The 24307-nt window shown below is 45.3% G+C and overlaps 41 non-coding genes across 41 annotated transcripts; all 41 read left to right on the forward strand.

Annotated features, from left to right (window-relative positions):
• Positions 1 to 831: 831 nt before the first annotated feature.
• trnaq-cug (transfer RNA glutamine (anticodon CUG)) lies at positions 832 to 903 on the forward strand. The gene has a single exon. It is a non-coding gene; the product is annotated as a tRNA-Gln (tRNA).
• A 262-nt stretch (positions 904 to 1165) lies between these two features.
• Positions 1166 to 1238, forward strand: trnaf-gaa (transfer RNA phenylalanine (anticodon GAA)). Its single transcript has one exon. It is a non-coding gene; the product is annotated as a tRNA-Phe (tRNA).
• Positions 1239 to 1842: 604 nt separating this feature from the next.
• trnaq-cug (transfer RNA glutamine (anticodon CUG)) lies at positions 1843 to 1914 on the forward strand. Its single transcript has one exon. It is a non-coding gene; the product is annotated as a tRNA-Gln (tRNA).
• A 262-nt stretch (positions 1915 to 2176) lies between these two features.
• trnaf-gaa (transfer RNA phenylalanine (anticodon GAA)) lies at positions 2177 to 2249 on the forward strand. Its single transcript has one exon. It is a non-coding gene; the product is annotated as a tRNA-Phe (tRNA).
• Positions 2250 to 3447: 1198 nt separating this feature from the next.
• trnaq-cug (transfer RNA glutamine (anticodon CUG)) lies at positions 3448 to 3519 on the forward strand. Its single transcript has one exon. It is a non-coding gene; the product is annotated as a tRNA-Gln (tRNA).
• Positions 3520 to 3781: 262 nt separating this feature from the next.
• trnaf-gaa (transfer RNA phenylalanine (anticodon GAA)) lies at positions 3782 to 3854 on the forward strand. Its single transcript has one exon. It is a non-coding gene; the product is annotated as a tRNA-Phe (tRNA).
• A 604-nt stretch (positions 3855 to 4458) lies between these two features.
• trnaq-cug (transfer RNA glutamine (anticodon CUG)) lies at positions 4459 to 4530 on the forward strand. The gene has a single exon. It is a non-coding gene; the product is annotated as a tRNA-Gln (tRNA).
• A 262-nt stretch (positions 4531 to 4792) lies between these two features.
• trnaf-gaa (transfer RNA phenylalanine (anticodon GAA)) lies at positions 4793 to 4865 on the forward strand. Its single transcript has one exon. It is a non-coding gene; the product is annotated as a tRNA-Phe (tRNA).
• Positions 4866 to 5469: 604 nt separating this feature from the next.
• Positions 5470 to 5541, forward strand: trnaq-cug (transfer RNA glutamine (anticodon CUG)). Its single transcript has one exon. It is a non-coding gene; the product is annotated as a tRNA-Gln (tRNA).
• A 262-nt stretch (positions 5542 to 5803) lies between these two features.
• trnaf-gaa (transfer RNA phenylalanine (anticodon GAA)) lies at positions 5804 to 5876 on the forward strand. The gene has a single exon. It is a non-coding gene; the product is annotated as a tRNA-Phe (tRNA).
• A 604-nt stretch (positions 5877 to 6480) lies between these two features.
• On the forward strand, positions 6481 to 6552 carry trnaq-cug (transfer RNA glutamine (anticodon CUG)). The gene has a single exon. It is a non-coding gene; the product is annotated as a tRNA-Gln (tRNA).
• A 262-nt stretch (positions 6553 to 6814) lies between these two features.
• Positions 6815 to 6887, forward strand: trnaf-gaa (transfer RNA phenylalanine (anticodon GAA)). The gene has a single exon. It is a non-coding gene; the product is annotated as a tRNA-Phe (tRNA).
• A 604-nt stretch (positions 6888 to 7491) lies between these two features.
• trnaq-cug (transfer RNA glutamine (anticodon CUG)) lies at positions 7492 to 7563 on the forward strand. The gene has a single exon. It is a non-coding gene; the product is annotated as a tRNA-Gln (tRNA).
• A 262-nt stretch (positions 7564 to 7825) lies between these two features.
• trnaf-gaa (transfer RNA phenylalanine (anticodon GAA)) lies at positions 7826 to 7898 on the forward strand. The gene has a single exon. It is a non-coding gene; the product is annotated as a tRNA-Phe (tRNA).
• A 1198-nt stretch (positions 7899 to 9096) lies between these two features.
• trnaq-cug (transfer RNA glutamine (anticodon CUG)) lies at positions 9097 to 9168 on the forward strand. The gene has a single exon. It is a non-coding gene; the product is annotated as a tRNA-Gln (tRNA).
• Positions 9169 to 9430: 262 nt separating this feature from the next.
• Positions 9431 to 9503, forward strand: trnaf-gaa (transfer RNA phenylalanine (anticodon GAA)). Its single transcript has one exon. It is a non-coding gene; the product is annotated as a tRNA-Phe (tRNA).
• A 604-nt stretch (positions 9504 to 10107) lies between these two features.
• Positions 10108 to 10179, forward strand: trnaq-cug (transfer RNA glutamine (anticodon CUG)). Its single transcript has one exon. It is a non-coding gene; the product is annotated as a tRNA-Gln (tRNA).
• A 262-nt stretch (positions 10180 to 10441) lies between these two features.
• Positions 10442 to 10514, forward strand: trnaf-gaa (transfer RNA phenylalanine (anticodon GAA)). The gene has a single exon. It is a non-coding gene; the product is annotated as a tRNA-Phe (tRNA).
• A 604-nt stretch (positions 10515 to 11118) lies between these two features.
• On the forward strand, positions 11119 to 11190 carry trnaq-cug (transfer RNA glutamine (anticodon CUG)). The gene has a single exon. It is a non-coding gene; the product is annotated as a tRNA-Gln (tRNA).
• A 262-nt stretch (positions 11191 to 11452) lies between these two features.
• trnaf-gaa (transfer RNA phenylalanine (anticodon GAA)) lies at positions 11453 to 11525 on the forward strand. The gene has a single exon. It is a non-coding gene; the product is annotated as a tRNA-Phe (tRNA).
• A 604-nt stretch (positions 11526 to 12129) lies between these two features.
• On the forward strand, positions 12130 to 12201 carry trnaq-cug (transfer RNA glutamine (anticodon CUG)). The gene has a single exon. It is a non-coding gene; the product is annotated as a tRNA-Gln (tRNA).
• Positions 12202 to 12463: 262 nt separating this feature from the next.
• On the forward strand, positions 12464 to 12536 carry trnaf-gaa (transfer RNA phenylalanine (anticodon GAA)). Its single transcript has one exon. It is a non-coding gene; the product is annotated as a tRNA-Phe (tRNA).
• A 938-nt stretch (positions 12537 to 13474) lies between these two features.
• trnaf-gaa (transfer RNA phenylalanine (anticodon GAA)) lies at positions 13475 to 13547 on the forward strand. The gene has a single exon. It is a non-coding gene; the product is annotated as a tRNA-Phe (tRNA).
• Positions 13548 to 14151: 604 nt separating this feature from the next.
• Positions 14152 to 14223, forward strand: trnaq-cug (transfer RNA glutamine (anticodon CUG)). The gene has a single exon. It is a non-coding gene; the product is annotated as a tRNA-Gln (tRNA).
• Positions 14224 to 14485: 262 nt separating this feature from the next.
• trnaf-gaa (transfer RNA phenylalanine (anticodon GAA)) lies at positions 14486 to 14558 on the forward strand. The gene has a single exon. It is a non-coding gene; the product is annotated as a tRNA-Phe (tRNA).
• Positions 14559 to 15756: 1198 nt separating this feature from the next.
• Positions 15757 to 15828, forward strand: trnaq-cug (transfer RNA glutamine (anticodon CUG)). Its single transcript has one exon. It is a non-coding gene; the product is annotated as a tRNA-Gln (tRNA).
• Positions 15829 to 16090: 262 nt separating this feature from the next.
• trnaf-gaa (transfer RNA phenylalanine (anticodon GAA)) lies at positions 16091 to 16163 on the forward strand. Its single transcript has one exon. It is a non-coding gene; the product is annotated as a tRNA-Phe (tRNA).
• Positions 16164 to 16767: 604 nt separating this feature from the next.
• trnaq-cug (transfer RNA glutamine (anticodon CUG)) lies at positions 16768 to 16839 on the forward strand. The gene has a single exon. It is a non-coding gene; the product is annotated as a tRNA-Gln (tRNA).
• Positions 16840 to 17101: 262 nt separating this feature from the next.
• trnaf-gaa (transfer RNA phenylalanine (anticodon GAA)) lies at positions 17102 to 17174 on the forward strand. The gene has a single exon. It is a non-coding gene; the product is annotated as a tRNA-Phe (tRNA).
• A 604-nt stretch (positions 17175 to 17778) lies between these two features.
• On the forward strand, positions 17779 to 17850 carry trnaq-cug (transfer RNA glutamine (anticodon CUG)). Its single transcript has one exon. It is a non-coding gene; the product is annotated as a tRNA-Gln (tRNA).
• A 262-nt stretch (positions 17851 to 18112) lies between these two features.
• trnaf-gaa (transfer RNA phenylalanine (anticodon GAA)) lies at positions 18113 to 18185 on the forward strand. Its single transcript has one exon. It is a non-coding gene; the product is annotated as a tRNA-Phe (tRNA).
• A 604-nt stretch (positions 18186 to 18789) lies between these two features.
• On the forward strand, positions 18790 to 18861 carry trnaq-cug (transfer RNA glutamine (anticodon CUG)). Its single transcript has one exon. It is a non-coding gene; the product is annotated as a tRNA-Gln (tRNA).
• A 262-nt stretch (positions 18862 to 19123) lies between these two features.
• Positions 19124 to 19196, forward strand: trnaf-gaa (transfer RNA phenylalanine (anticodon GAA)). Its single transcript has one exon. It is a non-coding gene; the product is annotated as a tRNA-Phe (tRNA).
• Positions 19197 to 19800: 604 nt separating this feature from the next.
• trnaq-cug (transfer RNA glutamine (anticodon CUG)) lies at positions 19801 to 19872 on the forward strand. Its single transcript has one exon. It is a non-coding gene; the product is annotated as a tRNA-Gln (tRNA).
• A 262-nt stretch (positions 19873 to 20134) lies between these two features.
• On the forward strand, positions 20135 to 20207 carry trnaf-gaa (transfer RNA phenylalanine (anticodon GAA)). The gene has a single exon. It is a non-coding gene; the product is annotated as a tRNA-Phe (tRNA).
• A 604-nt stretch (positions 20208 to 20811) lies between these two features.
• On the forward strand, positions 20812 to 20883 carry trnaq-cug (transfer RNA glutamine (anticodon CUG)). The gene has a single exon. It is a non-coding gene; the product is annotated as a tRNA-Gln (tRNA).
• Positions 20884 to 21145: 262 nt separating this feature from the next.
• Positions 21146 to 21218, forward strand: trnaf-gaa (transfer RNA phenylalanine (anticodon GAA)). Its single transcript has one exon. It is a non-coding gene; the product is annotated as a tRNA-Phe (tRNA).
• A 604-nt stretch (positions 21219 to 21822) lies between these two features.
• On the forward strand, positions 21823 to 21894 carry trnaq-cug (transfer RNA glutamine (anticodon CUG)). Its single transcript has one exon. It is a non-coding gene; the product is annotated as a tRNA-Gln (tRNA).
• A 262-nt stretch (positions 21895 to 22156) lies between these two features.
• trnaf-gaa (transfer RNA phenylalanine (anticodon GAA)) lies at positions 22157 to 22229 on the forward strand. The gene has a single exon. It is a non-coding gene; the product is annotated as a tRNA-Phe (tRNA).
• Positions 22230 to 23427: 1198 nt separating this feature from the next.
• trnaq-cug (transfer RNA glutamine (anticodon CUG)) lies at positions 23428 to 23499 on the forward strand. The gene has a single exon. It is a non-coding gene; the product is annotated as a tRNA-Gln (tRNA).
• A 262-nt stretch (positions 23500 to 23761) lies between these two features.
• On the forward strand, positions 23762 to 23834 carry trnaf-gaa (transfer RNA phenylalanine (anticodon GAA)). Its single transcript has one exon. It is a non-coding gene; the product is annotated as a tRNA-Phe (tRNA).
• Positions 23835 to 24307: the final 473 nt, after the last annotated feature.

A 24307-nucleotide genomic window follows, 5' to 3' on the forward strand; every position in this document is an offset into this window, starting at 1 on the left:
TGACCTGAAGCAAACGCACTTTCTCATGCTACGGAGGCGTGGTTCTACAATAAGCTTTGTCTTTTTCTACTTACACAAGACAACAAAAGCTCCGCCCAGGTTCTTTGTGTGATTTCAAAACAAGAGTTAGCACAGTTTACTGACCTTTGATTACAAGCTCTTACGCTCTGACCTCTTTGCTGTTTGTCAGTATTTGGAAGTGACATGTGGGTCACAAAAAGGCGCTGCATGCAGGTTGGTTCCATGGTGTAATGGTTATTGCCCGAGCGCCTGGCTCCGTGCAGCTTATCAGTGTATGGACAAACTGTGGTCATCCCAAACACCAACAAATGGTTCCATGGTGTAATGTCTAGCACTCTGGACTTTGTATCCAGTGATCCGAGTTCAGATCTCGGTGGAACCTTTGCTTGGGAGGGAAGGGTTGCAAGAAATGGCTATGTCAAAGTCCCTACATTTGCCTGGTTCTAAAGCAAAGAAACTTGAATAAAAATCATCATCCATTGCTTGCTGGAGTCACTGTGTGGGAAACAAAAGAACTACTCACAGATGGCAGATGGAGATCCTTCTGCAAGAGGAAAAAATGTGGAAACTGGCTGACCTGAAGCAAACACACTTTCTCATGCTACGGAGGCGTGGTTCTACAATAAGCTTTGTCTTCTTCTACTTACACAAGACAACCAAAGCTCCGCCCAGTTTCTTTGTGTGATTTCAAAACAAGAGTTAGCACAGTTTAGTGACCTTTGATTACAAGCTCTTACGCTCTGACCTCTTTGCTGTTTCTCAGTATTTGGAAGTGACATGTGGGTCACAAAAAGGCGCTGCGTGCAGGTTGGTTCCATGGTGTAATGGTTAGCACTCTGGACTCTGAATCCAGCGATCCGAGTTCAAATCTCGGTGGGACCTGCAAATCTGCATTGAACCATCCATGCCCCTGAGTTCATTCGTTCCCTTCCACGTGGGTGCTTAGGATGAGCTTTCTGAACAACAAGGTTCTGGGGCAGTTCTTTATCAATTGCTTTTATAATTACAATGACTTGGACTATCAGCTAGCGTTTAATAGCTGCTCACTTGATCATCGGCCACTGTATGGCATGATGAAGCCATTGGCAGTTAACCATAACACATGGTTTGGTTCCATTCTTAAAATAGGATTTTGACTGCACCAGCCGAAATAGCTCAGTTGGGAGAGCGTTAGACTGAAGATCTAAAGGTCCCTGGTTCGATCCCGGGTTTCGGCACTGCCAGATGAGTTTTGGTTACAAGCTCTTAGTGCCCGAGCGCCTGGCTCCGTGCAGCTTATCAGTGTATGGACAAACTGTGGTCATCCCAAACACCAACAAATGGTTCCATGGTGTAATGTCTAGTACTTTGGACTTTGTATCCAGTGATCCGAGTTCAGATCTCGGTGGAACCTTTGCTTGGGAGGGAAGGGTTGCAAGAAATGGCTATGTCAAAGTCCCTACATTTGCCTGGTTCTAAAGCAAAGAAACTTGAATAAAAATCATCATCAATTGCTTGCTGGAGTCACTGTGTGGGAAACAAAAGAACTACTCACAGATGGCAGATGGAGATCCTTCTGCAAGAGGAAAAAATGTGGAAACTGGCTGACCTGAAGCAAACGCACTTTCTCATGCTACGGAGGCGTGGTTCTACAATAAGCTTTGTCTTCTTCTACTTACACAAGACAACAAAAGCTCCGCCCAGTTTCTTTGTGTGATTTCAAAACAAGAGTTAGCACAGTTTAGTGACCTTTGATTACAAGCTCTTACGCTCTGACCTCTTTGCTGTTTCTCAGTATTTGGAAGTGACATGTGGGTCACAAAAAGGCGCTACGTGCAGGTTGGTTCCATGGTGTAATGGTTAGCACTCTGGACTCTGAATCCAGCGATCCGAGTTCAAATCTCGGTGGGACCTGCAAATCTGCACTGAACCATCCAAGCCCCTGAGTTCATTCGTTCCCTTCCACGTGGGTGCTTAGGATGAGCTTTCTGAACAACAAGGTTCTGGGGCAGTTCTTTATCAATTGCTTTTATAATTACAATGACTTGGACTATCAGCTAGCGTTTAATAGCTGCTCACTTGATCATCGGCCACTGTATGGCATGATGAAGCCATTGGCAGTTAACCATAACACATGGTTTGGTTCCATTCTTAAAATAGGAATTTGACTGCACCAGCCGAAATAGCTCAGTTGGGAGAGCGTTAGACTGAAGATCTAAAGGTCCCTGGTTCGATCCCGGGTTTCGGCACTGCCAGATGAGTTTTGGTTACAAGCTCTTAGTGCCCGAGCGCCTGGCTCCGTGCAGCTTATCAGTGTATGGACAAACTGTGGTCATCCCAAACACCAACAAATGGTTCCATGGTGTAATGTCTAGCACTCTGGACTTTGTATCCAGTGATCCGAGTTCAGATCTCGGTGGAACCTTTGCTTGGGAGGGAAGGGTTGCAAGAAATGGCTATGTCAAAGTCCCTACATTTGACTGGTTCTAAAGCAAAGAAACTTGAATAAAAATCATCATCAATTGCTTGCTGGAGTCACTGTGTGGGAAACAAAAGAACTACTCACAGATGGCAGATGGAGATCCTTCTGCAAGAGGAAAAAATGTGAAAACTGGCTGACCTGAAGCAAACACACTTTCTCATGCTACGGAGGCGTGGTTCTACAATAAGCTTTGTCTTCTTCTACTTACACAAGACAACAAAAGCTCCGCCCAGTTTCTTTGTGTGATTTCAAAACAAGAGTTAGCACAGTTTAGTGACCTTTGATTACAAGCTCTTATGCTCTGACCTCTTTGCTGTTTGTCAGTATTTGGAAGTGACATGTGGGTCACAAAAAGGCGCTGCATGCAGGTTGGTTCCATGGTGTAATGGTTATTGCCCGAGCGCCTGGCTCCGTGCAGCTTATCAGTGTATGGACAAACTGTGGTCATCCCAAACACCAACAAATGGTTCCATGGTGTAATGTCTAGCACTCTGGACTTTGTATCCAGTGATCCGAGTTCAGATCTCGGTGGAACCTTTGCTTGGGAGGGAAGGGTTGCAAGAAATGGCTATGTCAAAGTCCCTACATTTGCCTGGTTCTAAAGCAAAGAAACTTGAATAAAAATCATCATCCATTGCTTGCTGGAGTCACTGTGTGGGAAACAAAAGAACTACTCACAGATGGCAGATGGAGATCCTTCTGCAAGAGGAAAAAATGTGGAAACTGGCTGACCTGAAGCAAACACACTTTCTCATGCTACGGAGGCGTGGTTCTACAATAAGCTTTGTCTTCTTCTACTTACACAAGACAACCAAAGCTCCGCCCAGTTTCTTTGTGTGATTTCAAAACAAGAGTTAGCACAGTTTAGTGACCTTTGATTACAAGCTCTTACGCTCTGACCTCTTTGCTGTTTCTCAGTATTTGGAAGTGACATGTGGGTCACAAAAAGGCGCTACGTGCAGGTTGGTTCCATGGTGTAATGGTTAGCACTCTGGACTCTGAATCCAGCGATCCGAGTTCAAATCTCGGTGGGACCTGCAAATCTGCACTGAACCATCCAAGCCCCTGAGTTCATTCGTTCCCTTCCACGTGGGTGCTTAGGATGAGCTTTCTGAACAACAAGGTTCTGGGGCAGTTCTTTATCAATTGCTTTTATAATTACAATGACTTGGACTATCAGCTAGCGTTTAATAGCTGCTCACTTGATCATCGGCCACTGTATGGCATGATGAAGCCATTGGCAGTTAACCATAACACATGGTTTGGTTCCATTCTTAAAATAGGAATTTGACTGCACCAGCCGAAATAGCTCAGTTGGGAGAGCGTTAGACTGAAGATCTAAAGGTCCCTGGTTCGATCCCGGGTTTCGGCACTGCCAGATGAGTTTTGGTTACAAGCTCTTAGTGCCCGAGCGCCTGGCTCCGTGCAGCTTATCAGTGTATGGACAAACTGTGGTCATCCCAAACACCAACAAATGGTTCCATGGTGTAATGTCTAGCACTCTGGACTTTGTATCCAGTGATCCGAGTTCAGATCTCGGTGGAACCTTTGCTTGGGAGGGAAGGGTTGCAAGAAATGGCTATGTCAAAGTCCCTACATTTGACTGGTTCTAAAGCAAAGAAACTTGAATAAAAATCATCATCAATTGCTTGCTGGAGTCACTGTGTGGGAAACAAAAGAACTACTCACAGATGGCAGATGGAGATCCTTCTGCAAGAGGAAAAAATGTGGAAACTGGCTGACCTGAAGCAAACGCACTTTCTCATGCTACGGAGGCGTGGTTCTACAATAAGCTTTGTCTTTTTCTACTTACACAAGACAACAAAAGCTCTGCCCAGTTTCTTTGTGTGATTTCAAAACAAGAGTTAGCACAGTTTAGTGACCTTTGATTACAAGCTCTTACGCTCTGACCTCTTTGCTGTTTCTCAGTATTTGGAAGTGACATGTGGGTCACAAAAAGGTGCTGCGTGCAGGTTGGTTCCATGGTGTAATGGTTAGCACTCTGGACTCTGAATCCAGCGGTCCGAGTTCAAATCTCGGTGGGACCTGCAAATCTGCATTGAACCATCCATGCCCCTGAGTTCATTCGTTCCCTTCCACGTGGGTGCTTAGGATGAGCTTTCTGAACAACAAGGTTCTGGGGCAGTCCTTTATCAATTGCTTTTATAATTACAATGACTTGGACTATCAGCTAGCGTTTAATAGCTGCTCACTTGATCATCGGCCACTGTATGGCATGATGAAGCCATTGGCAGTTAACCATAACACATGGTTTGGTTCCATTCTTAAAATAGGATTTTGACTGCACCAGCCGAAATAGCTCAGTTGGGAGAGCGTTAGACTGAAGATCTAAAGGTCCCTGGTTCGATCCCGGGTTTCGGCACTGCCAGATGAGTTTTGGTTACAAGCTCTTAGTGCCCGAGCGCCTGGCTCCGTGCAGCTTATCAGTGTATGGACAAACTGTGGTCATCCCAAACACCAACAAATGGTTCCATGGTGTAATGTCTAGTACTTTGGACTTTGTATCCAGTGATCCGAGTTCAGATCTCGGTGGAACCTTTGCTTGGGAGGGAAGGGTTGCAAGAAATGGCTATGTCAAAGTCCCTACATTTGCCTGGTTCTAAAGCAAAGAAACTTGAATAAAAATCATCATCAATTGATTGCTGGAGTCACTGTGTGGGAAACAAAAGAACTACTCACAGATGGCAGATGGAGATCCTTCTGCAAGAGGAAAAAATGTGGAAACTGGCTGACCTGAAGCAAACGCACTTTCTCATGCTACAGAGGCGTGGTTCTACAATAAGCTTTGTCTTCTTCTACTTACACAAGACAACAAAAGCTCCGCCCAGTTTCTTTGTGTGATTTCAAAACAAGAGTTAGCACAGTTTAGTGACCTTTGATTACAAGCTCTTACGCTCTGACCTCTTTGCTGTTTCTCAGTATTTGGAAGTGACATGTGGGTCACAAAAAGGCGCTGCGTGCAGGTTGGTTCCATGGTGTAATGGTTAGCACTCTGGACTCTGAATCCAGCGATCCGAGTTCAAATCTCGGTGGGACCTGCAAATCTGCATTGAACCATCCAAGCCCCTGAGTTCATTCGTTCCCTTCCACGTGGGTGCTTAGGATGAGCTTTCTGAACAACAAGGTTCTGGGGCAGTTCTTTATCAATTGCTTTTATAATTACAATGACTTGGACTATCAGCTAGCGTTTAATAGCTGCTCACTTGATCATCGGCCACTGTATGGCATGATGAAGCCATTGGCAGTTAACCATAACACATGGTTTGGTTCCATTCTTAAAATAGGAATTTGACTGCACCAGCCGAAATAGCTCAGTTGGGAGAGCGTTAGACTGAAGATCTAAAGGTCCCTGGTTCGATCCCGGGTTTCGGCACTGCCAGATGAGTTTTGGTTACAAGCTCTTAGTGCCCGAGCGCCTGGCTCCGTGCAGCTTATCAGTGTATGGACAAACTGTGGTCATCCCAAACACCAACAAATGGTTCCATGGTGTAATGTCTAGCACTCTGGACTTTGTATCCAGTGATCCGAGTTCAGATCTCGGTGGAACCTTTGCTTGGGAGGGAAGGGTTGCAAGAAATGGCTATGTCAAAGTCCCTACATTTGACTGGTTCTAAAGCAAAGAAACTTGAATAAAAATCATCATCAATTGCTTGCTGGAGTCACTGTGTGGGAAACAAAAGAACTACTCACAGATGGCAGATGGAGATCCTTCTGCAAGAGGAAAAAATGTGGAAACTGGCTGACCTGAAGCAAACGCACTTTCTCATGCTACGGAGGCGTGGTTCTACAATAAGCTTTGTCTTTTTCTACTTACACAAGACAACAAAAGCTCCGCCCAGGTTCTTTGTGTGATTTCAAAACAAGAGTTAGCACAGTTTACTGACCTTTGATTACAAGCTCTTACGCTCTGACCTCTTTGCTGTTTCTCAGTATTTGGAAGTGACATGTGGGTCACAAAAAGGTGCTGTGTGCAGGTTGGTTCCATGGTGTAATGGTTAGCACTCTGGACTCTGAATCCAGCGATCCGAGTTCAAATCTCGGTGGGACCTGCAAATCTGCATTGAACCATCCATGCCCCTGAGTTCATTCGTTCCCTTCCACGTGGGTGCTTAGGATGAGCTTTCTGAACAACAAGGTTCTGGGGCAGTCCTTTATCAATTGCTTTTATAATTACAATGACTTGGACTATCAGCTAGCGTTTAATAGCTGCTCACTTGATCATCGGCCACTGTATGGCATGATGAAGCCATTGGCAGTTAACCATAACACATGGTTTGGTTCCATTCTTAAAATAGGATTTTGACTGCACCAGCCGAAATAGCTCAGTTGGGAGAGCGTTAGACTGAAGATCTAAAGGTCCCTGGTTCGATCCCGGGTTTCGGCACTGCCAGATGAGTTTTGGTTACAAGCTCTTAGTGCCCGAGCGCCTGGCTCCGTGCAGCTTATCAGTGTATGGACAAACTGTGGTCATCCCAAACACCAACAAATGGTTCCATGGTGTAATGTCTAGTACTTTGGACTTTGTATCCAGTGATCCGAGTTCAGATCTCGGTGGAACCTTTGCTTGGGAGGGAAGGGTTGCAAGAAATGGCTATGTCAAAGTCCCTACATTTGCCTGGTTCTAAAGCAAAGAAACTTGAATAAAAATCATCATCAATTGATTGCTGGAGTCACTGTGTGGGAAACAAAAGAACTACTCACAGATGGCAGATGGAGATCCTTCTGCAAGAGGAAAAAATGTGGAAACTGGCTGACCTGAAGCAAACGCACTTTCTCATGCTACGGAGGCGTGGTTCTACAATAAGCTTTGTCTTTTTCTACTTACACAAGACAACAAAAGCTCCGCCCAGTTTCTTTGTGTGATTTCAAAACAAGAGTTAGCACAGTTTAGTGACCTTTGATTACAAGCTCTTACGCTCTGACCTCTTTGCTGTTTCTCAGTATTTGGAAGTGACATGTGGGTCACAAAAAGGCGCTGCGTGCAGGTTGGTTCCATGGTGTAATGGTTAGCACTCTGGACTCTGAATCCAGCGATCCGAGTTCAAATCTCGGTGGGACCTGCAAATCTGCACTGAACCATCCAAGCCCCTGAGTTCATTCGTTCCCTTCCACGTGGGTGCTTAGGATGAGCTTTCTGAACAACAAGGTTCTGGGGCAGTTCTTTATCAATTGCTTTTATAATTACAATGACTTGGACTATCAGCTAGCGTTTAATAGCTGCTCACTTGATCATCGGCCACTGTATGGCATGATGAAGCCATTGGCAGTTAACCATAACACATGGTTTGGTTCCATTCTTAAAATAGGATTTTGACTGCACCAGCCGAAATAGCTCAGTTGGGAGAGCGTTAGACTGAAGATCTAAAGGTCCCTGGTTCGATCCCGGGTTTCGGCACTGCCAGATGAGTTTTGGTTACAAGCTCTTAGTGCCCGAGCGCCTGGCTCCGTGCAGCTTATCAGTGTATGGACAAACTGTGGTCATCCCAAACACCAACAAATGGTTCCATGGTGTAATGTCTAGCACTCTGGACTTTGTATCCAGTGATCCGAGTTCAGATCTCGGTGGAACCTTTGCTTGGGAGGGAAGGGTTGCAAGAAATGGCTATGTCAAAGTCCCTACATTTGCCTGGTTCTAAAGCAAAGAAACTTGAATAAAAATCATCATCCATTGCTTGCTGGAGTCACTGTGTGGGAAACAAAAGAACTACTCACAGATGGCAGATGGAGATCCTTCTGCAAGAGGAAAAAATGTGGAAACTGGCTGACCTGAAGCAAACACACTTTCTCATGCTACGGAGGCGTGGTTCTACAATAAGCTTTGTCTTCTTCTACTTACACAAGACAACCAAAGCTCCGCCCAGTTTCTTTGTGTGATTTCAAAACAAGAGTTAGCACAGTTTAGTGACCTTTGATTACAAGCTCTTATGCTCTGACCTCTTTGCTGTTTGTCAGTATTTGGAAGTGACATGTGGGTCACAAAAAGGCGCTGCATGCAGGTTGGTTCCATGGTGTAATGGTTATTGCCCGAGCGCCTGGCTCCGTGCAGCTTATCAGTGTATGGACAAACTGTGGTCATCCCAAACACCAACAAATGGTTCCATGGTGTAATGTCTAGCACTCTGGACTTTGTATCCAGTGATCCGAGTTCAGATCTCGGTGGAACCTTTGCTTGGGAGGGAAGGGTTGCAAGAAATGGCTATGTCAAAGTCCCTACATTTGCCTGGTTCTAAAGCAAAGAAACTTGAATAAAAATCATCATCCATTGCTTGCTGGAGTCACTGTGTGGGAAACAAAAGAACTACTCACAGATGGCAGATGGAGATCCTTCTGCAAGAGGAAAAAATGTGGAAACTGGCTGACCTGAAGCAAACACACTTTCTCATGCTACGGAGGCGTGGTTCTACAATAAGCTTTGTCTTCTTCTACTTACACAAGACAACCAAAGCTCCGCCCAGTTTCTTTGTGTGATTTCAAAACAAGAGTTAGCACAGTTTAGTGACCTTTGATTACAAGCTCTTACGCTCTGACCTCTTTGCTGTTTCTCAGTATTTGGAAGTGACATGTGGGTCACAAAAAGGCGCTGCGTGCAGGTTGGTTCCATGGTGTAATGGTTAGCACTCTGGACTCTGAATCCAGCGATCCGAGTTCAAATCTCGGTGGGACCTGCAAATCTGCATTGAACCATCCATGCCCCTGAGTTCATTCGTTCCCTTCCACGTGGGTGCTTAGGATGAGCTTTCTGAACAACAAGGTTCTGGGGCAGTTCTTTATCAATTGCTTTTATAATTACAATGACTTGGACTATCAGCTAGCGTTTAATAGCTGCTCACTTGATCATCGGCCACTGTATGGCATGATGAAGCCATTGGCAGTTAACCATAACACATGGTTTGGTTCCATTCTTAAAATAGGATTTTGACTGCACCAGCCGAAATAGCTCAGTTGGGAGAGCGTTAGACTGAAGATCTAAAGGTCCCTGGTTCGATCCCGGGTTTCGGCACTGCCAGATGAGTTTTGGTTACAAGCTCTTAGTGCCCGAGCGCCTGGCTCCGTGCAGCTTATCAGTGTATGGACAAACTGTGGTCATCCCAAACACCAACAAATGGTTCCATGGTGTAATGTCTAGTACTTTGGACTTTGTATCCAGTGATCCGAGTTCAGATCTCGGTGGAACCTTTGCTTGGGAGGGAAGGGTTGCAAGAAATGGCTATGTCAAAGTCCCTACATTTGCCTGGTTCTAAAGCAAAGAAACTTGAATAAAAATCATCATCAATTGCTTGCTGGAGTCACTGTGTGGGAAACAAAAGAACTACTCACAGATGGCAGATGGAGATCCTTCTGCAAGAGGAAAAAATGTGGAAACTGGCTGACCTGAAGCAAACACACTTTCTCATGCTACGGAGGCGTGGATCTACAATAAGCTTTGTCTTCTTCTACTTACACAAGACAACCAAAGCTCCGCCCAGTTTCTTTGTGTGATTTCAAAACAAGAGTTAGCACAGTTTAGTGACCTTTGATTACAAGCTCTTACGCTCTGACCTCTTTGCTGTTTCTCAGTATTTGGAAGTGACATGTGGGTCACAAAAAGGCACTGCGTGCAGGTTGGTTCCATGGTGTAATGGTTAGCACTCTGGACTCTGAATCCAGCGATCCGAGTTCAAATCTCGGTGGGACCTGCAAATCTGCATTGAACCATCCATGCCCCTGAGTTCATTCGTTCCCTTCCACGTGGGTGCTTAGGATGAGCTTTCTGAACAACAAGGTTCTGGGGCAGTTCTTTATCAATTGCTTTTATAATTACAATGACTTGGACTATCAGCTAGCGTTTAATAGCTGCTCACTTGATCATCGGCCACTGTATGGCATGATGAAGCCATTGGCAGTTAACCATAACACATGGTTTGGTTCCATTCTTAAAATAGGATTTTGACTGCACCAGCCGAAATAGCTCAGTTGGGAGAGCGTTAGACTGAAGATCTAAAGGTCCCTGGTTCGATCCCGGGTTTCGGCACTGCCAGATGAGTTTTGGTTACAAGCTCTTAGTGCCCGAGCGCCTGGCTCCGTGCAGCTTATCAGTGTATGGACAAACTGTGGTCATCCCAAACACCAACAAATGGTTCCATGGTGTAATGTCTAGTACTTTGGACTTTGTATCCAGTGATCCGAGTTCAGATCTCGGTGGAACCTTTGCTTGGGAGGGAAGGGTTGCAAGAAATGGCTATGTCAAAGTCCCTACATTTGCCTGGTTCTAAAGCAAAGAAACTTGAATAAAAATCATCATCAATTGCTTGCTGGAGTCACTGTGTGGGAAACAAAAGAACTACTCACAGATGGCAGATGGAGATCCTTCTGCAAGAGGAAAAAATGTGGAAACTGGCTGACCTGAAGCAAACACACTTTCTCATGCTACGGAGGCGTGGATCTACAATAAGCTTTGTCTTCTTCTACTTACACAAGACAACCAAAGCTCCGCCCAGTTTCTTTGTGTGATTTCAAAACAAGAGTTAGCACAGTTTAGTGACCTTTGATTACAAGCTCTTACGCTCTGACCTCTTTGCTGTTTCTCAGTATTTGGAAGTGACATGTGGGTCACAAAAAGGCGCTGCGTGCAGGTTGGTTCCATGGTGTAATGGTTAGCACTCTGGACTCTGAATCCAGCGATCCGAGTTCAAATCTCGGTGGGACCTGCAAATCTGCATTGAACCATCCATGCCCCTGAGTTCATTCGTTCCCTTCCACGTGGGTGCTTAGGATGAGCTTTCTGAACAACAAGGTTCTGGGGCAGTTCTTTATCAATTGCTTTTATAATTACAATGACTTGGACTATCAGCTAGCGTTTAATAGCTGCTCACTTGATCATCGGCCACTGTATGGCATGATGAAGCCATTGGCAGTTAACCATAACACATGGTTTGGTTCCATTCTTAAAATAGGATTTTGACTGCACCAGCCGAAATAGCTCAGTTGGGAGAGCGTTAGACTGAAGATCTAAAGGTCCCTGGTTCGATCCCGGGTTTCGGCACTGCCAGATGAGTTTTGGTTACAAGCTCTTAGTGCCCGAGCGCCTGGCTCCGTGCAGCTTATCAGTGTATGGACAAACTGTGGTCATCCCAAACACCAACAAATGGTTCCATGGTGTAATGTCTAGTACTTTGGACTTTGTATCCAGTGATCCGAGTTCAGATCTCGGTGGAACCTTTGCTTGGGAGGGAAGGGTTGCAAGAAATGGCTATGTCAAAGTCCCTACATTTGCCTGGTTCTAAAGCAAAGAAACTTGAATAAAAATCATCATCAATTGCTTGCTGGAGTCACTGTGTGGGAAACAAAAGAACTACTCACAGATGGCAAATGGAGATCCTTCTGCAAGAGGAAAAAATGTGGAAACTGGCTGACCTGAAGCAAACACACTTTCTCATGCTACGGAGGCGTGGATCTACAATAAGCTTTGTCTTCTTCTACTTACACAAGACAACCAAAGCTCCGCCCAGTTTCTTTGTGTGATTTCAAAACAAGAGTTAGCACAGTTTAGTGACCTTTGATTACAAGCTCTTACGCTCTGACCTCTTTGCTGTTTCTCAGTATTTGGAAGTGACATGTGGGTCACAAAAAGGCGCTGCGTGCAGGTTGGTTCCATGGTGTAATGGTTAGCACTCTGGACTCTGAATCCAGCGATCCGAGTTCAAATCTCGGTGGGACCTGCAAATCTGCACTGAACCATCCAAGCCCCTGAGTTCATTTTTTCCCTTCCACGTGGGTGCTTAGGATGAGCTTTCTGAACAACAAGGTTCTGGGGCAGTTCTTTATCAATTGCTTTTATAATTACAATGACTTGGACTATCAGCTAGCGTTTAATAGCTGCTCACTTGATCATCGGCCACTGTATGGCATGATGAAGCCATTGGCAGTTAACCATAACACATGGTTTGGTTCCATTCTTAAAATAGGATTTTGACTGCACCAGCCGAAATAGCTCAGTTGGGAGAGCGTTAGACTGAAGATCTAAAGGTCCCTGGTTCGATCCCGGGTTTCGGCACTGCCAGATGAGTTTTGGTTACAAGCTCTTAGTGCCCGAGCGCCTGGCTCCGTGCAGCTTATCAGTGTATGGACAAACTGTGGTCATCCCAAACACCAACAAATGGTTCCATGGTGTAATGTCTAGCACTCTGGACTTTGTATCCAGTGATCCGAGTTCAGATCTCGGTGGAACCTTTGCTTGGGAGGGAAGGGTTGCAAGAAATGGCTATGTCAAAGTCCCTACATTTGCCTGGTTCTAAAGCAAAGAAACTTGAATAAAAATCATCATCCATTGCTTGCTGGAGTCACTGTGTGGGAAACAAAAGAACTACTCACAGATGGCAGATGGAGATCCTTCTGCAAGAGGAAAAAATGTGGAAACTGGCTGATCTGAAGCAAACACACTTTCTCATGCTACGGAGGCGTGGTTCTACAATAAGCTTTGTCTTCTTCTACTTACACAAGACAACCAAAGCTCCGCCCAGTTTCTTTGTGTGATTTCAAAACAAGAGTTAGCACAGTTTAGTGACCTTTGATTACAAGCTCTTACGCTCTGACCTCTTTGCTGTTTCTCAGTATTTGGAAGTGACATGTGGGTCACAAAAAGGCACTGCATGCAGGTTGGTTCCATGGTGTAATGGTTAGCACTCTGGGCTCTAAATCCAGCGATCGGAGTTCAAATCTCGGTGGGACCTACAAATCTGCATTGAACCATCCAAGCCCCTGAGTTCATTCGTGCCCTTTCACGTGGGTGCTTAGAATGAGCTTTCTGAACAACAAGGTCCTGGGGCAGTTCTTTATCAATTGCTTTTATAATTACAATGACTTGGACTATTAGCTAGCGTTTAATAGCTGCTCACTTGATCATCGGCCACTGTATGGCATGATGAAACCATTGGCAGTTAACCATAACACATGGTTTGGTTCCATTCTTAAAATAGGAATTTGACTGCACCAGCCGAAATAGCTCAGTTGGGAGAGCGTTAGACTGAAGATCTAAAGGTCCCTGGTTCGATCCCGGGTTTCGGCACTGCCAGATGAGTTTTGGTTACAAGCTCTTAGTGCCCGAGCGCCTGGCTCCGTGCAGCTTATCAGTGTATGGACAAACTGTGGTCATCCCAAACACCAACAAATGGTTCCATGGTGTAATGTCTAGCACTCTGGACTTTGTATCCAGTGATCCGAGTTCAGATCTCGGTGGAACCTTTGCTTGGGGGGGAAGGGTTGCAAGAAATGGCTATGTCAAAGTCCCTACATTTGCCTGGTTCTAAAGCAAAGAAACTTGAATAAAAATCATCATCCATTGCTTGCTGGAGTCACTGTGTGGGAAACAAAAGAACTACTCACAGATGGCAGATGGAGATCCTTCTGCAAGAGGAAAAAATGTGGAAACTGGCTGATCTGAAGCAAACACACTTTCTCATGCTACGGAGGCGTGGTTCTACAATAAGCTTTGTCTTCTTCTACTTACACAAGACAACCAAAGCTCCGCCCAGTTTCTTTGTGTGATTTCAAAACAAGAGTTAGCACAGTTTAGTGACCTTTGATTACAAGCTCTTACGCTCTGACCTCTTTGCTGTTTCTCAGTATTTGGAAGTGACATGTGGGTCACAAAAAGGCGCTGCGTGCAGGTTGGTTCCATGGTGTAATGGTTAGCACTCTGGACTCTGAATCCAGCGATCCGAGTTCAAATCTCGGTGGGACCTGCAAATCTGCACTGAACCATCCAAGCCCCTGAGTTCATTCGTTCCCTTCCACGTGGGTGCTTAGGATGAGCTTTCTGAACAACAAGGTTCTGGGGCAGTTCTTTATCAATTGCTTTTATAATTACAATGACTTGGACTATCAGCTAGCGTTTAATAGCTGCTCACTTGATCATCGGCCACTGTATGGCATGATGAAGCCATTGGCAGTTAACCATAACACATGGTTTGGTTCCATTCTTAAAATAGGAATTTGACTGCACCAGCCGAAATAGCTCAGTTGGGAGAGCGTTAGACTGAAGATCTAAAGGTCCCTGGTTCGATCCCGGGTTTCGGCACTGCCAGATGAGTTTTGGTTACAAGCTCTTAGTGCCCGAGCGCCTGGCTCCGTGCAGCTTATCAGTGTATGGACAAACTGTGGTCATCCCAAACACCAACAAATGGTTCCATGGTGTAATGTCTAGCACTCTGGACTTTGTATCCAGTGATCCGAGTTCAGATCTCGGTGGAACCTTTGCTTGGGAGGGAAGGGTTGCAAGAAATGGCTATGTCAAAGTCCCTACATTTGCCTGGTTCTAAAGCAAAGAAACTTGAATAAAAATCATCATCAATTGATTGCTGGAGTCACTGTGTGGGAAACAAAAGAACTACTCACAGATGGCAGATGGAGATCCTTCTGCAAGAGGAAAAAATGTGGAAACTGGCTGACCTGAAGCAAACGCACTTTCTCATGCTACAGAGGCGTGGTTCTACAATAAGCTTTGTCTTCTTCTACTTACACAAGACAACAAAAGCTCCGCCCAGTTTCTTTGTGTGATTTCAAAACAAGAGTTAGCACAGTTTAGTGACCTTTGATTACAAGCTCTTACGCTCTGACCTCTTTGCTGTTTCTCAGTATTTGGAAGTGACATGTGGGTCACAAAAAGGCGCTGCATGCAGGTTGGTTCCATGGTGTAATGGTTATTGCCCGAGCGCCTGGCTCCGTGCAGCTTATCAGTGTATGGACAAACTGTGGTCATCCCAAACACCAACAAATGGTTCCATGGTGTAATGTCTAGCACTCTGGACTTTGTATCCAGTGATCCGAGTTCAGATCTCGGTGGAACCTTTGCTTGGGAGGGAAGGGTTGCAAGAAATGGCTATGTCAAAGTCCCTACATTTGCCTGGTTCTAAAGCAAAGAAACTTGAATAAAAATCATCATCCATTGCTTGCTGGAGTCACTGTGTGGGAAACAAAAGAACTACTCACAGATGGCAGATGGAGATCCTTCTGCAAGAGGAAAAAATGTGGAAACTGGCTGACCTGAAGCAAACACACTTTCTCATGCTACGGAGGCGTGGTTCTACAATAAGCTTTGTCTTCTTCTACTTACACAAGACAACCAAAGCTCCGCCCAGTTTCTTTGTGTGATTTCAAAACAAGAGTTAGCACAGTTTAGTGACCTTTGATTACAAGCTCTTACGCTCTGACCTCTTTGCTGTTTCTCAGTATTTGGAAGTGACATGTGGGTCACAAAAAGGCGCTGCGTGCAGGTTGGTTCCATGGTGTAATGGTTAGCACTCTGGACTCTGAATCCAGCGATCCGAGTTCAAATCTCGGTGGGACCTGCAAATCTGCATTGAACCATCCATGCCCCTGAGTTCATTCGTTCCCTTCCACGTGGGTGCTTAGGATGAGCTTTCTGAACAACAAGGTTCTGGGGCAGTTCTTTATCAATTGCTTTTATAATTACAATGACTTGGACTATCAGCTAGCGTTTAATAGCTGCTCACTTGATCATCGGCCACTGTATGGCATGATGAAGCCATTGGCAGTTAACCATAACACATGGTTTGGTTCCATTCTTAAAATAGGATTTTGACTGCACCAGCCGAAATAGCTCAGTTGGGAGAGCGTTAGACTGAAGATCTAAAGGTCCCTGGTTCGATCCCGGGTTTCGGCACTGCCAGATGAGTTTTGGTTACAAGCTCTTAGTGCCCGAGCGCCTGGCTCCGTGCAGCTTATCAGTGTATGGACAAACTGTGGTCATCCCAAACACCAACAAATGGTTCCATGGTGTAATGTCTAGTACTTTGGACTTTGTATCCAGTGATCCGAGTTCAGATCTCGGTGGAACCTTTGCTTGGGAGGGAAGGGTTGCAAGAAATGGCTATGTCAAAGTCCCTACATTTGCCTGGTTCTAAAGCAAAGAAACTTGAATAAAAATCATCATCAATTGATTGCTGGAGTCACTGTGTGGGAAACAAAAGAACTACTCACAGATGGCAGATGGAGATCCTTCTGCAAGAGGAAAAAATGTGGAAACTGGCTGACCTGAAGCAAACGCACTTTCTCATGCTACGGAGGCGTGGTTCTACAATAAGCTTTGTCTTTTTCTACTTACACAAGACAACAAAAGCTCTGCCCAGTTTCTTTGTGTGATTTCAAAACAAGAGTTAGCACAGTTTAGTGACCTTTGATTACAAGCTCTTACGCTCTGACCTCTTTGCTGTTTCTCAGTATTTGGAAGTGACATGTGGGTCACAAAAAGGTGCTGCGTGCAGGTTGGTTCCATGGTGTAATGGTTAGCACTCTGGACTCTGAATCCAGCGATCCGAGTTCAAATCTCGGTGGGACCTGCAAATCTGCATTGAACCATCCAAGCCCCTGAGTTCATTCGTGCCCTTCCACGTGGGTGCTTAGGATGAGCTTTCTGAACAACAAGGTTCTGGGGCAGTTCTTTATCAATTGCTTTTATAATTACAATGACTTGGACTATTAGCTAGCGTTTAATAGCTGCTCACTTGATCATCGGCCACTGTATGGCATGATGAAACCATTGGCAGTTAACCATAACACATGGTTTGGTTCCATTCTTAAAATAGGAATTTGACTGCACCAGCCGAAATAGCTCAGTTGGGAGAGCGTTAGACTGAAGATCTAAAGGTCCCTGGTTCGATCCCGGGTTTCGGCACTGCCAGATGAGTTTTGGTTACAAGCTCTTAGTGCCCGAGCGCCTGGCTCCGTGCAGCTTATCAGTGTATGGACAAACTGTGGTCATCCCAAACACCAACAAATGGTTCCATGGTGTAATGTCTAGCACTCTGGACTTTGTATCCAGTGATCCGAGTTCAGATCTCGGTGGAACCTTTGCTTGGGGGGGAAGGGTTGCAAGAAATGGCTATGTCAAAGTCCCTACATTTGCCTGGTTCTAAAGCAAAGAAACTTGAATAAAAATCATCATCCATTGCTTGCTGGAGTCACTGTGTGGGAAACAAAAGAACTACTCACAGATGGCAGATGGAGATCCTTCTGCAAGAGGAAAAAATGTGGAAACTGGCTGACCTGAAGCAAACACACTTTCTCATGCTACGGAGGCGTGGTTCTACAATAAGCTTTGTCTTCTTCTACTTACACAAGACAACCAAAGCTCCGCCCAGTTTCTTTGTGTGATTTCAAAACAAGAGTTAGCACAGTTTAGTGACCTTTGATTACAAGCTCTTACGCTCTGACCTCTTTGCTGTTTCTCAGTATTTGGAAGTGACATGTGGGTCACAAAAAGGCGCTGCGTGCAGGTTGGTTCCATGGTGTAATGGTTAGCACTCTGGACTCTGAATCCAGCGATCCGAGTTCAAATCTCGGTGGGACCTACAAATCTGCATTGAACCATCCAAGCCCCTGAGTTCATTCGTGCCCTTTCACGTGGGTGCTTAGGATGAGCTTTCTGAACAACAAGGTCCTGGGGCAGTTCTTTATCAATTGCTTTTATAATTACAATGACTTGGACTATTAGCTAGCGTTTAATAGCTGCTCACTTGATCATCGGCCACTGTATGGCATGATGAAACCATTGGCAGTTAACCATAACACATGGTTTGGTTCCATTCTTAAAATAGGAATTTGACTGCACCAGCCGAAATAGCTCAGTTGGGAGAGCGTTAGACTGAAGATCTAAAGGTCCCTGGTTCGATCCCGGGTTTCGGCACTGCCAGATGAGTTTTGGTTACAAGCTCTTAGTGCCCGAGCGCCTGGCTCCGTGCAGCTTATCAGTGTATGGACAAACTGTGGTCATCCCAAACACCAACAAATGGTTCCATGGTGTAATGTCTAGCACTCTGGACTTTGTATCCAGTGATCCGAGTTCAGATCTCGGTGGAACCTTTGCTTGGGGGGGAAGGGTTGCAAGAAATGGCTATGTCAAAGTCCCTACATTTGCCTGGTTCTAAAGCAAAGAAACTTGAATAAAAATCATCATCCATTGCTTGCTGGAGTCACTGTGTGGGAAACAAAAGAACTACTCACAGATGGCAGATGGAGATCCTTCTGCAAGAGGAAAAAATGTGGAAACTGGCTGATCTGAAGCAAACACACTTTCTCATGCTACGGAGGCGTGGTTCTACAATAAGCTTTGTCTTCTTCTACTTACACAAGACAACCAAAGCTCCGCCCAGTTTCTTTGTGTGATTTCAAAACAAGAGTTAGCACAGTTTAGTGACCTTTGATTACAAGCTCTTACGCTCTGACCTCTTTGCTGTTTCTCAGTATTTGGAAGTGACATGTGGGTCACAAAAAGGCGCTGCGTGCAGGTTGGTTCCATGGTGTAATGGTTAGCACTCTGGACTCTGAATCCAGCGATCCGAGTTCAAATCTCGGTGGGACCTGCAAATCTGCATTGAACCATCCATGCCCCTGAGTTCATTCGTTCCCTTCCACGTGGGTGCTTAGGATGAGCTTTCTGAACAACAAGGTTCTGGGGCAGTTCTTTATCAATTGCTTTTATAATTACAATGACTTGGACTATCAGCTAGCGTTTAATAGCTGCTCACTTGATCATCGGCCACTGTATGGCATGATGAAGCCATTGGCAGTTAACCATAACACATGGTTTGGTTCCATTCTTAAAATAGGATTTTGACTGCACCAGCCGAAATAGCTCAGTTGGGAGAGCGTTAGACTGAAGATCTAAAGGTCCCTGGTTCGATCCCGGGTTTCGGCACTGCCAGATGAGTTTTGGTTACAAGCTCTTAGTGCCCGAGCGCCTGGCTCCGTGCAGCTTATCAGTGTATGGACAAACTGTGGTCATCCCAAACACCAACAAATGGTTCCATGGTGTAATGTCTAGTACTTTGGACTTTGTATCCAGTGATCCGAGTTCAGATCTCGGTGGAACCTTTGCTTGGGAGGGAAGGGTTGCAAGAAATGGCTATGTCAAAGTCCCTACATTTGCCTGGTTCTAAAGCAAAGAAACTTGAATAAAAATCATCATCAATTGATTGCTGGAGTCACTGTGTGGGAAACAAAAGAACTACTCACAGATGGCAGATGGAGATCCTTCTGCAAGAGGAAAAAATGTGGAAACTGGCTGACCTGAAGCAAACGCACTTTCTCATGCTACAGAGGCGTGGTTCTACAATAAGCTTTGTCTTCTTCTACTTACACAAGACAACAAAAGCTCCGCCCAGTTTCTTTGTGTGATTTCAAAACAAGAGTTAGCACAGTTTAGTGACCTTTGATTACAAGCTCTTACGCTCTGACCTCTTTGCTGTTTCTCAGTATTTGGAAGTGACATGTGGGTCACAAAAAGGCGCTGCGTGCAGGTTGGTTCCATGGTGTAATGGTTAGCACTCTGGACTCTGAATCCAGCGATCCGAGTTCAAATCTCGGTGGGACCTGCAAATCTGCATTGAACCATCCAAGCCCCTGAGTTCATTCGTTCCCTTCCACGTGGGTGCTTAGGATGAGCTTTCTGAACAACAAGGTCCTGGGGCAGTTCTTTATCAATTGCTTTTATAATTACAATGACTTGGACTATTAGCTAGCGTTTAATAGCTGCTCACTTGATCATCGGCCACTGTATGGCATGATGAAACCATTGGCAGTTAACCATAACACATGGTTTGGTTCCATTCTTAAAATAGGAATTTGACTGCACCAGCCGAAATAGCTCAGTTGGGAGAGCGTTAGACTGAAGATCTAAAGGTCCCTGGTTCGATCCCGGGTTTCGGCACTGCCAGATGAGTTTTGGTTACAAGCTCTTAGTGCCCGAGCGCCTGGCTCCGTGCAGCTTATCAGTGTATGGACAAACTGTGGTCATCCCAAACACCAACAAATGGTTCCATGGTGTAATGTCTAGCACTCTGGACTTTGTATCCAGTGATCCGAGTTCAGATCTCGGTGGAACCTTTGCTTGGGGGGGAAGGGTTGCAAGAAATGGCTATGTCAAAGTCCCTACATTTGCCTGGTTCTAAAGCAAAGAAACTTGAATAAAAATCATCATCCATTGCTTGCTGGAGTCACTGTGTGGGAAACAAAAGAACTACTCACAGATGGCAGATGGAGATCCTTCTGCAAGAGGAAAAAATGTGGAAACTGGCTGACCTGAAGCAAACACACTTTCTCATGCTACGGAGGCGTGGTTCTACAATAAGCTTTGTCTTCTTCTACTTACACAAGACAACCAAAGCTCCGCCCAGTTTCTTTGTGTGATTTCAAAACAAGAGTTAGCACAGTTTAGTGACCTTTGATTACAAGCTCTTACGCTCTGACCTCTTTGCTGTTTCTCAGTATTTGGAAGTGACATGTGGGTCACAAAAAGGCGCTGCGTGCAGGTTGGTTCCATGGTGTAATGGTTAGCACTCTGGACTCTGAATCCAGCGATCCGAGTTCAAATCTCGGTGGGACCTACAAATCTGCATTGAACCATCCAAGCCCCTGAGTTCATTCGTGCCCTTTCACGTGGGTGCTTAGGATGAGCTTTCTGAACAACAAGGTCCTGGGGCAGTTCTTTATCAATTGCTTTTATAATTACAATGACTTGGACTATTAGCTAGCGTTTAATAGCTGCTCACTTGATCATCGGCCACTGTATGGCATGATGAAACCATTGGCAGTTAACCATAACACATGGTTTGGTTCCATTCTTAAAATAGGAATTTGACTGCACCAGCCGAAATAGCTCAGTTGGGAGAGCGTTAGACTGAAGATCTAAAGGTCCCTGGTTCGATCCCGGGTTTCGGCACTGCCAGATGAGTTTTGGTTACAAGCTCTTAGTGCCCGAGCGCCTGGCTCCATGCAGCTTATCAGTGTATGGACAAACTGTGGTCATCCCAAACACCAACAAATGGTTCCATGGTGTAATGTCTAGCACTCTGGACTTTGTATCCAGTGATCCGAGTTCAGATCTCGGTGGAACCTTTGCTTGGGGGGGAAGGGTTGCAAGAAATGGCTATGTCAAAGTCCCTACATTTGCCTGGTTCTAAAGCAAAGAAACTTGAATAAAAATCATCATCCATTGCTTGCTGGAGTCACTGTGTGGGAAACAAAAGAACTACTCACAGATGGCAGATGGAGATCCTTCTGCAAGAGGAAAAAATGTGGAAACTGGCTGATCTGAAGCAAACACACTTTCTCATGCTACGGAGGCGTGGTTCTACAATAAGCTTTGTCTTCTTCTACTTACACAAGACAACCAAAGCTCCGCCCAGTTTCTTTGTGTGATTTCAAAACAAGAGTTAGCACAGTTTAGTGACCTTTGATTACAAGCTCTTACGCTCTGACCTCTTTGCTGTTTCTCAGTATTTGGAAGTGACATGTGGGTCACAAAAAGGCGCTGCGTGCAGGTTGGTTCCATGGTGTAATGGTTAGCACTCTGGACTCTGAATCCAGCGATCCGAGTTCAAATCTCGGTGGGACCTGCAAATCTGCACTGAACCATCCAAGCCCCTGAGTTCATTCGTTCCCTTCCACGTGGGTGCTTAGGATGAGCTTTCTGAACAACAAGGTTCTGGGGCAGTTCTTTATCAATTGCTTTTATAATTACAATGACTTGGACTATCAGCTAGCGTTTAATAGCTGCTCACTTGATCATCGGCCACTGTATGGCATGATGAAGCCATTGGCAGTTAACCATAACACATGGTTTGGTTCCATTCTTAAAATAGGAATTTGACTGCACCAGCCGAAATAGCTCAGTTGGGAGAGCGTTAGACTGAAGATCTAAAGGTCCCTGGTTCGATCCCGGGTTTCGGCACTGCCAGATGAGTTTTGGTTACAAGCTCTTAGTGCCCGAGCGCCTGGCTCCGTGCAGCTTATCAGTGTATGGACAAACTGTGGTCATCCCAAACACCAACAAATGGTTCCATGGTGTAATGTCTAGCACTCTGGACTTTGTATCCAGTGATCCGAGTTCAGATCTCGGTGGAACCTTTGCTTGGGAGGGAAGGGTTGCAAGAAATGGCTATGTCAAAGTCCCTACATTTGACTGGTTCTAAAGCAAAGAAACTTGAATAAAAATCATCATCAATTGCTTGCTGGAGTCACTGTGTGGGAAACAAAAGAACTACTCACAGATGGCAGATGGAGATCCTTCTGCAAGAGGAAAAAATGTGGAAACTGGCTGACCTGAAGCAAACGCACTTTCTCATGCTACAGAGGCGTGGTTCTACAATAAGCTTTGTCTTCTTCTACTTACACAAGACAACAAAAGCTCCGCCCAGTTTCTTTGTGTGATTTCAAAACAAGAGTTAGCACAGTTTAGTGACCTTTGATTACAAGCTCTTACGCTCTGACCTCTTTGCTGTTTCTCAGTATTTGGAAGTGACATGTGGGTCACAAAAAGGCGCTGCATGCAGGTTGGTTCCATGGTGTAATGGTTATTGCCCGAGCGCCTGGCTCCGTGCAGCTTATCAGTGTATGGACAAACTGTGGTCATCCCAAACACCAACAAATGGTTCCATGGTGTAATGTCTAGCACTCTGGACTTTGTATCCAGTGATCCGAGTTCAGATCTCGGTGGAACCTTTGCTTGGGAGGGAAGGGTTGCAAGAAATGGCTATGTCAAAGTCCCTACATTTGCCTGGTTCTAAAGCAAAGAAACTTGAATAAAAATCATCATCCATTGCTTGCTGGAGTCACTGTGTGGGAAACAAAAGAACTACTCACAGATGGCAGATGGAGATCCTTCTGCAAGAGGAAAAAATGTGGAAACTGGCTGACCTGAAGCAAACACACTTTCTCATGCTACGGAGGCGTGGTTCTACAATAAGCTTTGTCTTCTTCTACTTACACAAGACAACCAAAGCTCCGCCCAGTTTCTTTGTGTGATTTCAAAACAAGAGTTAGCACAGTTTAGTGACCTTTGATTACAAGCTCTTACGCTCTGACCTCTTTGCTGTTTCTCAGTATTTGGAAGTGACATGTGGGTCACAAAAAGGCGCTGCGTGCAGGTTGGTTCCATGGTGTAATGGTTAGCACTCTGGACTCTGAATCCAGCGATCCGAGTTCAAATCTCGGTGGGACCTGCAAATCTGCATTGAACCATCCATGCCCCTGAGTTCATTCGTTCCCTTCCACGTGGGTGCTTAGGATGAGCTTTCTGAACAACAAGGTTCTGGGGCAGTTCTTTATCAATTGCTTTTATAATTACAATGACTTGGACTATCAGCTAGCGTTTAATAGCTGCTCACTTGATCATCGGCCACTGTATGGCATGATGAAGCCATTGGCAGTTAACCATAACACATGGTTTGGTTCCATTCTTAAAATAGGATTTTGACTGCACCAGCCGAAATAGCTCAGTTGGGAGAGCGTTAGACTGAAGATCTAAAGGTCCCTGGTTCGATCCCGGGTTTCGGCACTGCCAGATGAGTTTTGGTTACAAGCTCTTAGTGCCCGAGCGCCTGGCTCCGTGCAGCTTATCAGTGTATGGACAAACTGTGGTCATCCCAAACACCAACAAATGGTTCCATGGTGTAATGTCTAGCACTTTGGACTTTGTATCCAGTGATCCGAGTTCAGATCTCGGTGGAACCTTTGCTTGGGAGGGAAGGGTTGCAAGAAATGGCTATGTCAAAGTCCCTACATTTGCCTGGTTCTAAAGCAAAGAAACTTGAATAAAAATCATCATCAATTGCTTGCTGGAGTCACTGTGTGGGAAACAAAAGAACTACTCACAGATGGCAGATGGAGATCCTTCTGCAGGAGGAAAAAATGTGGAAACTGGCTGACCTGAAGCAAACACACTTTCTCATGCTACGGAGGCGTGGTTCTACAATAAGCTTTGTCTTCTTCTACTTACACAAGACAACCAAAGCTCCGCCCAGTTTCTTT

The sequence above is a fragment of the Clarias gariepinus genome, chromosome 15 (genome assembly GCF_024256425.1).
Source record: "Clarias gariepinus isolate MV-2021 ecotype Netherlands chromosome 15, CGAR_prim_01v2, whole genome shotgun sequence".
NCBI lineage: Eukaryota > Metazoa > Chordata > Actinopteri > Siluriformes > Clariidae > Clarias > Clarias gariepinus.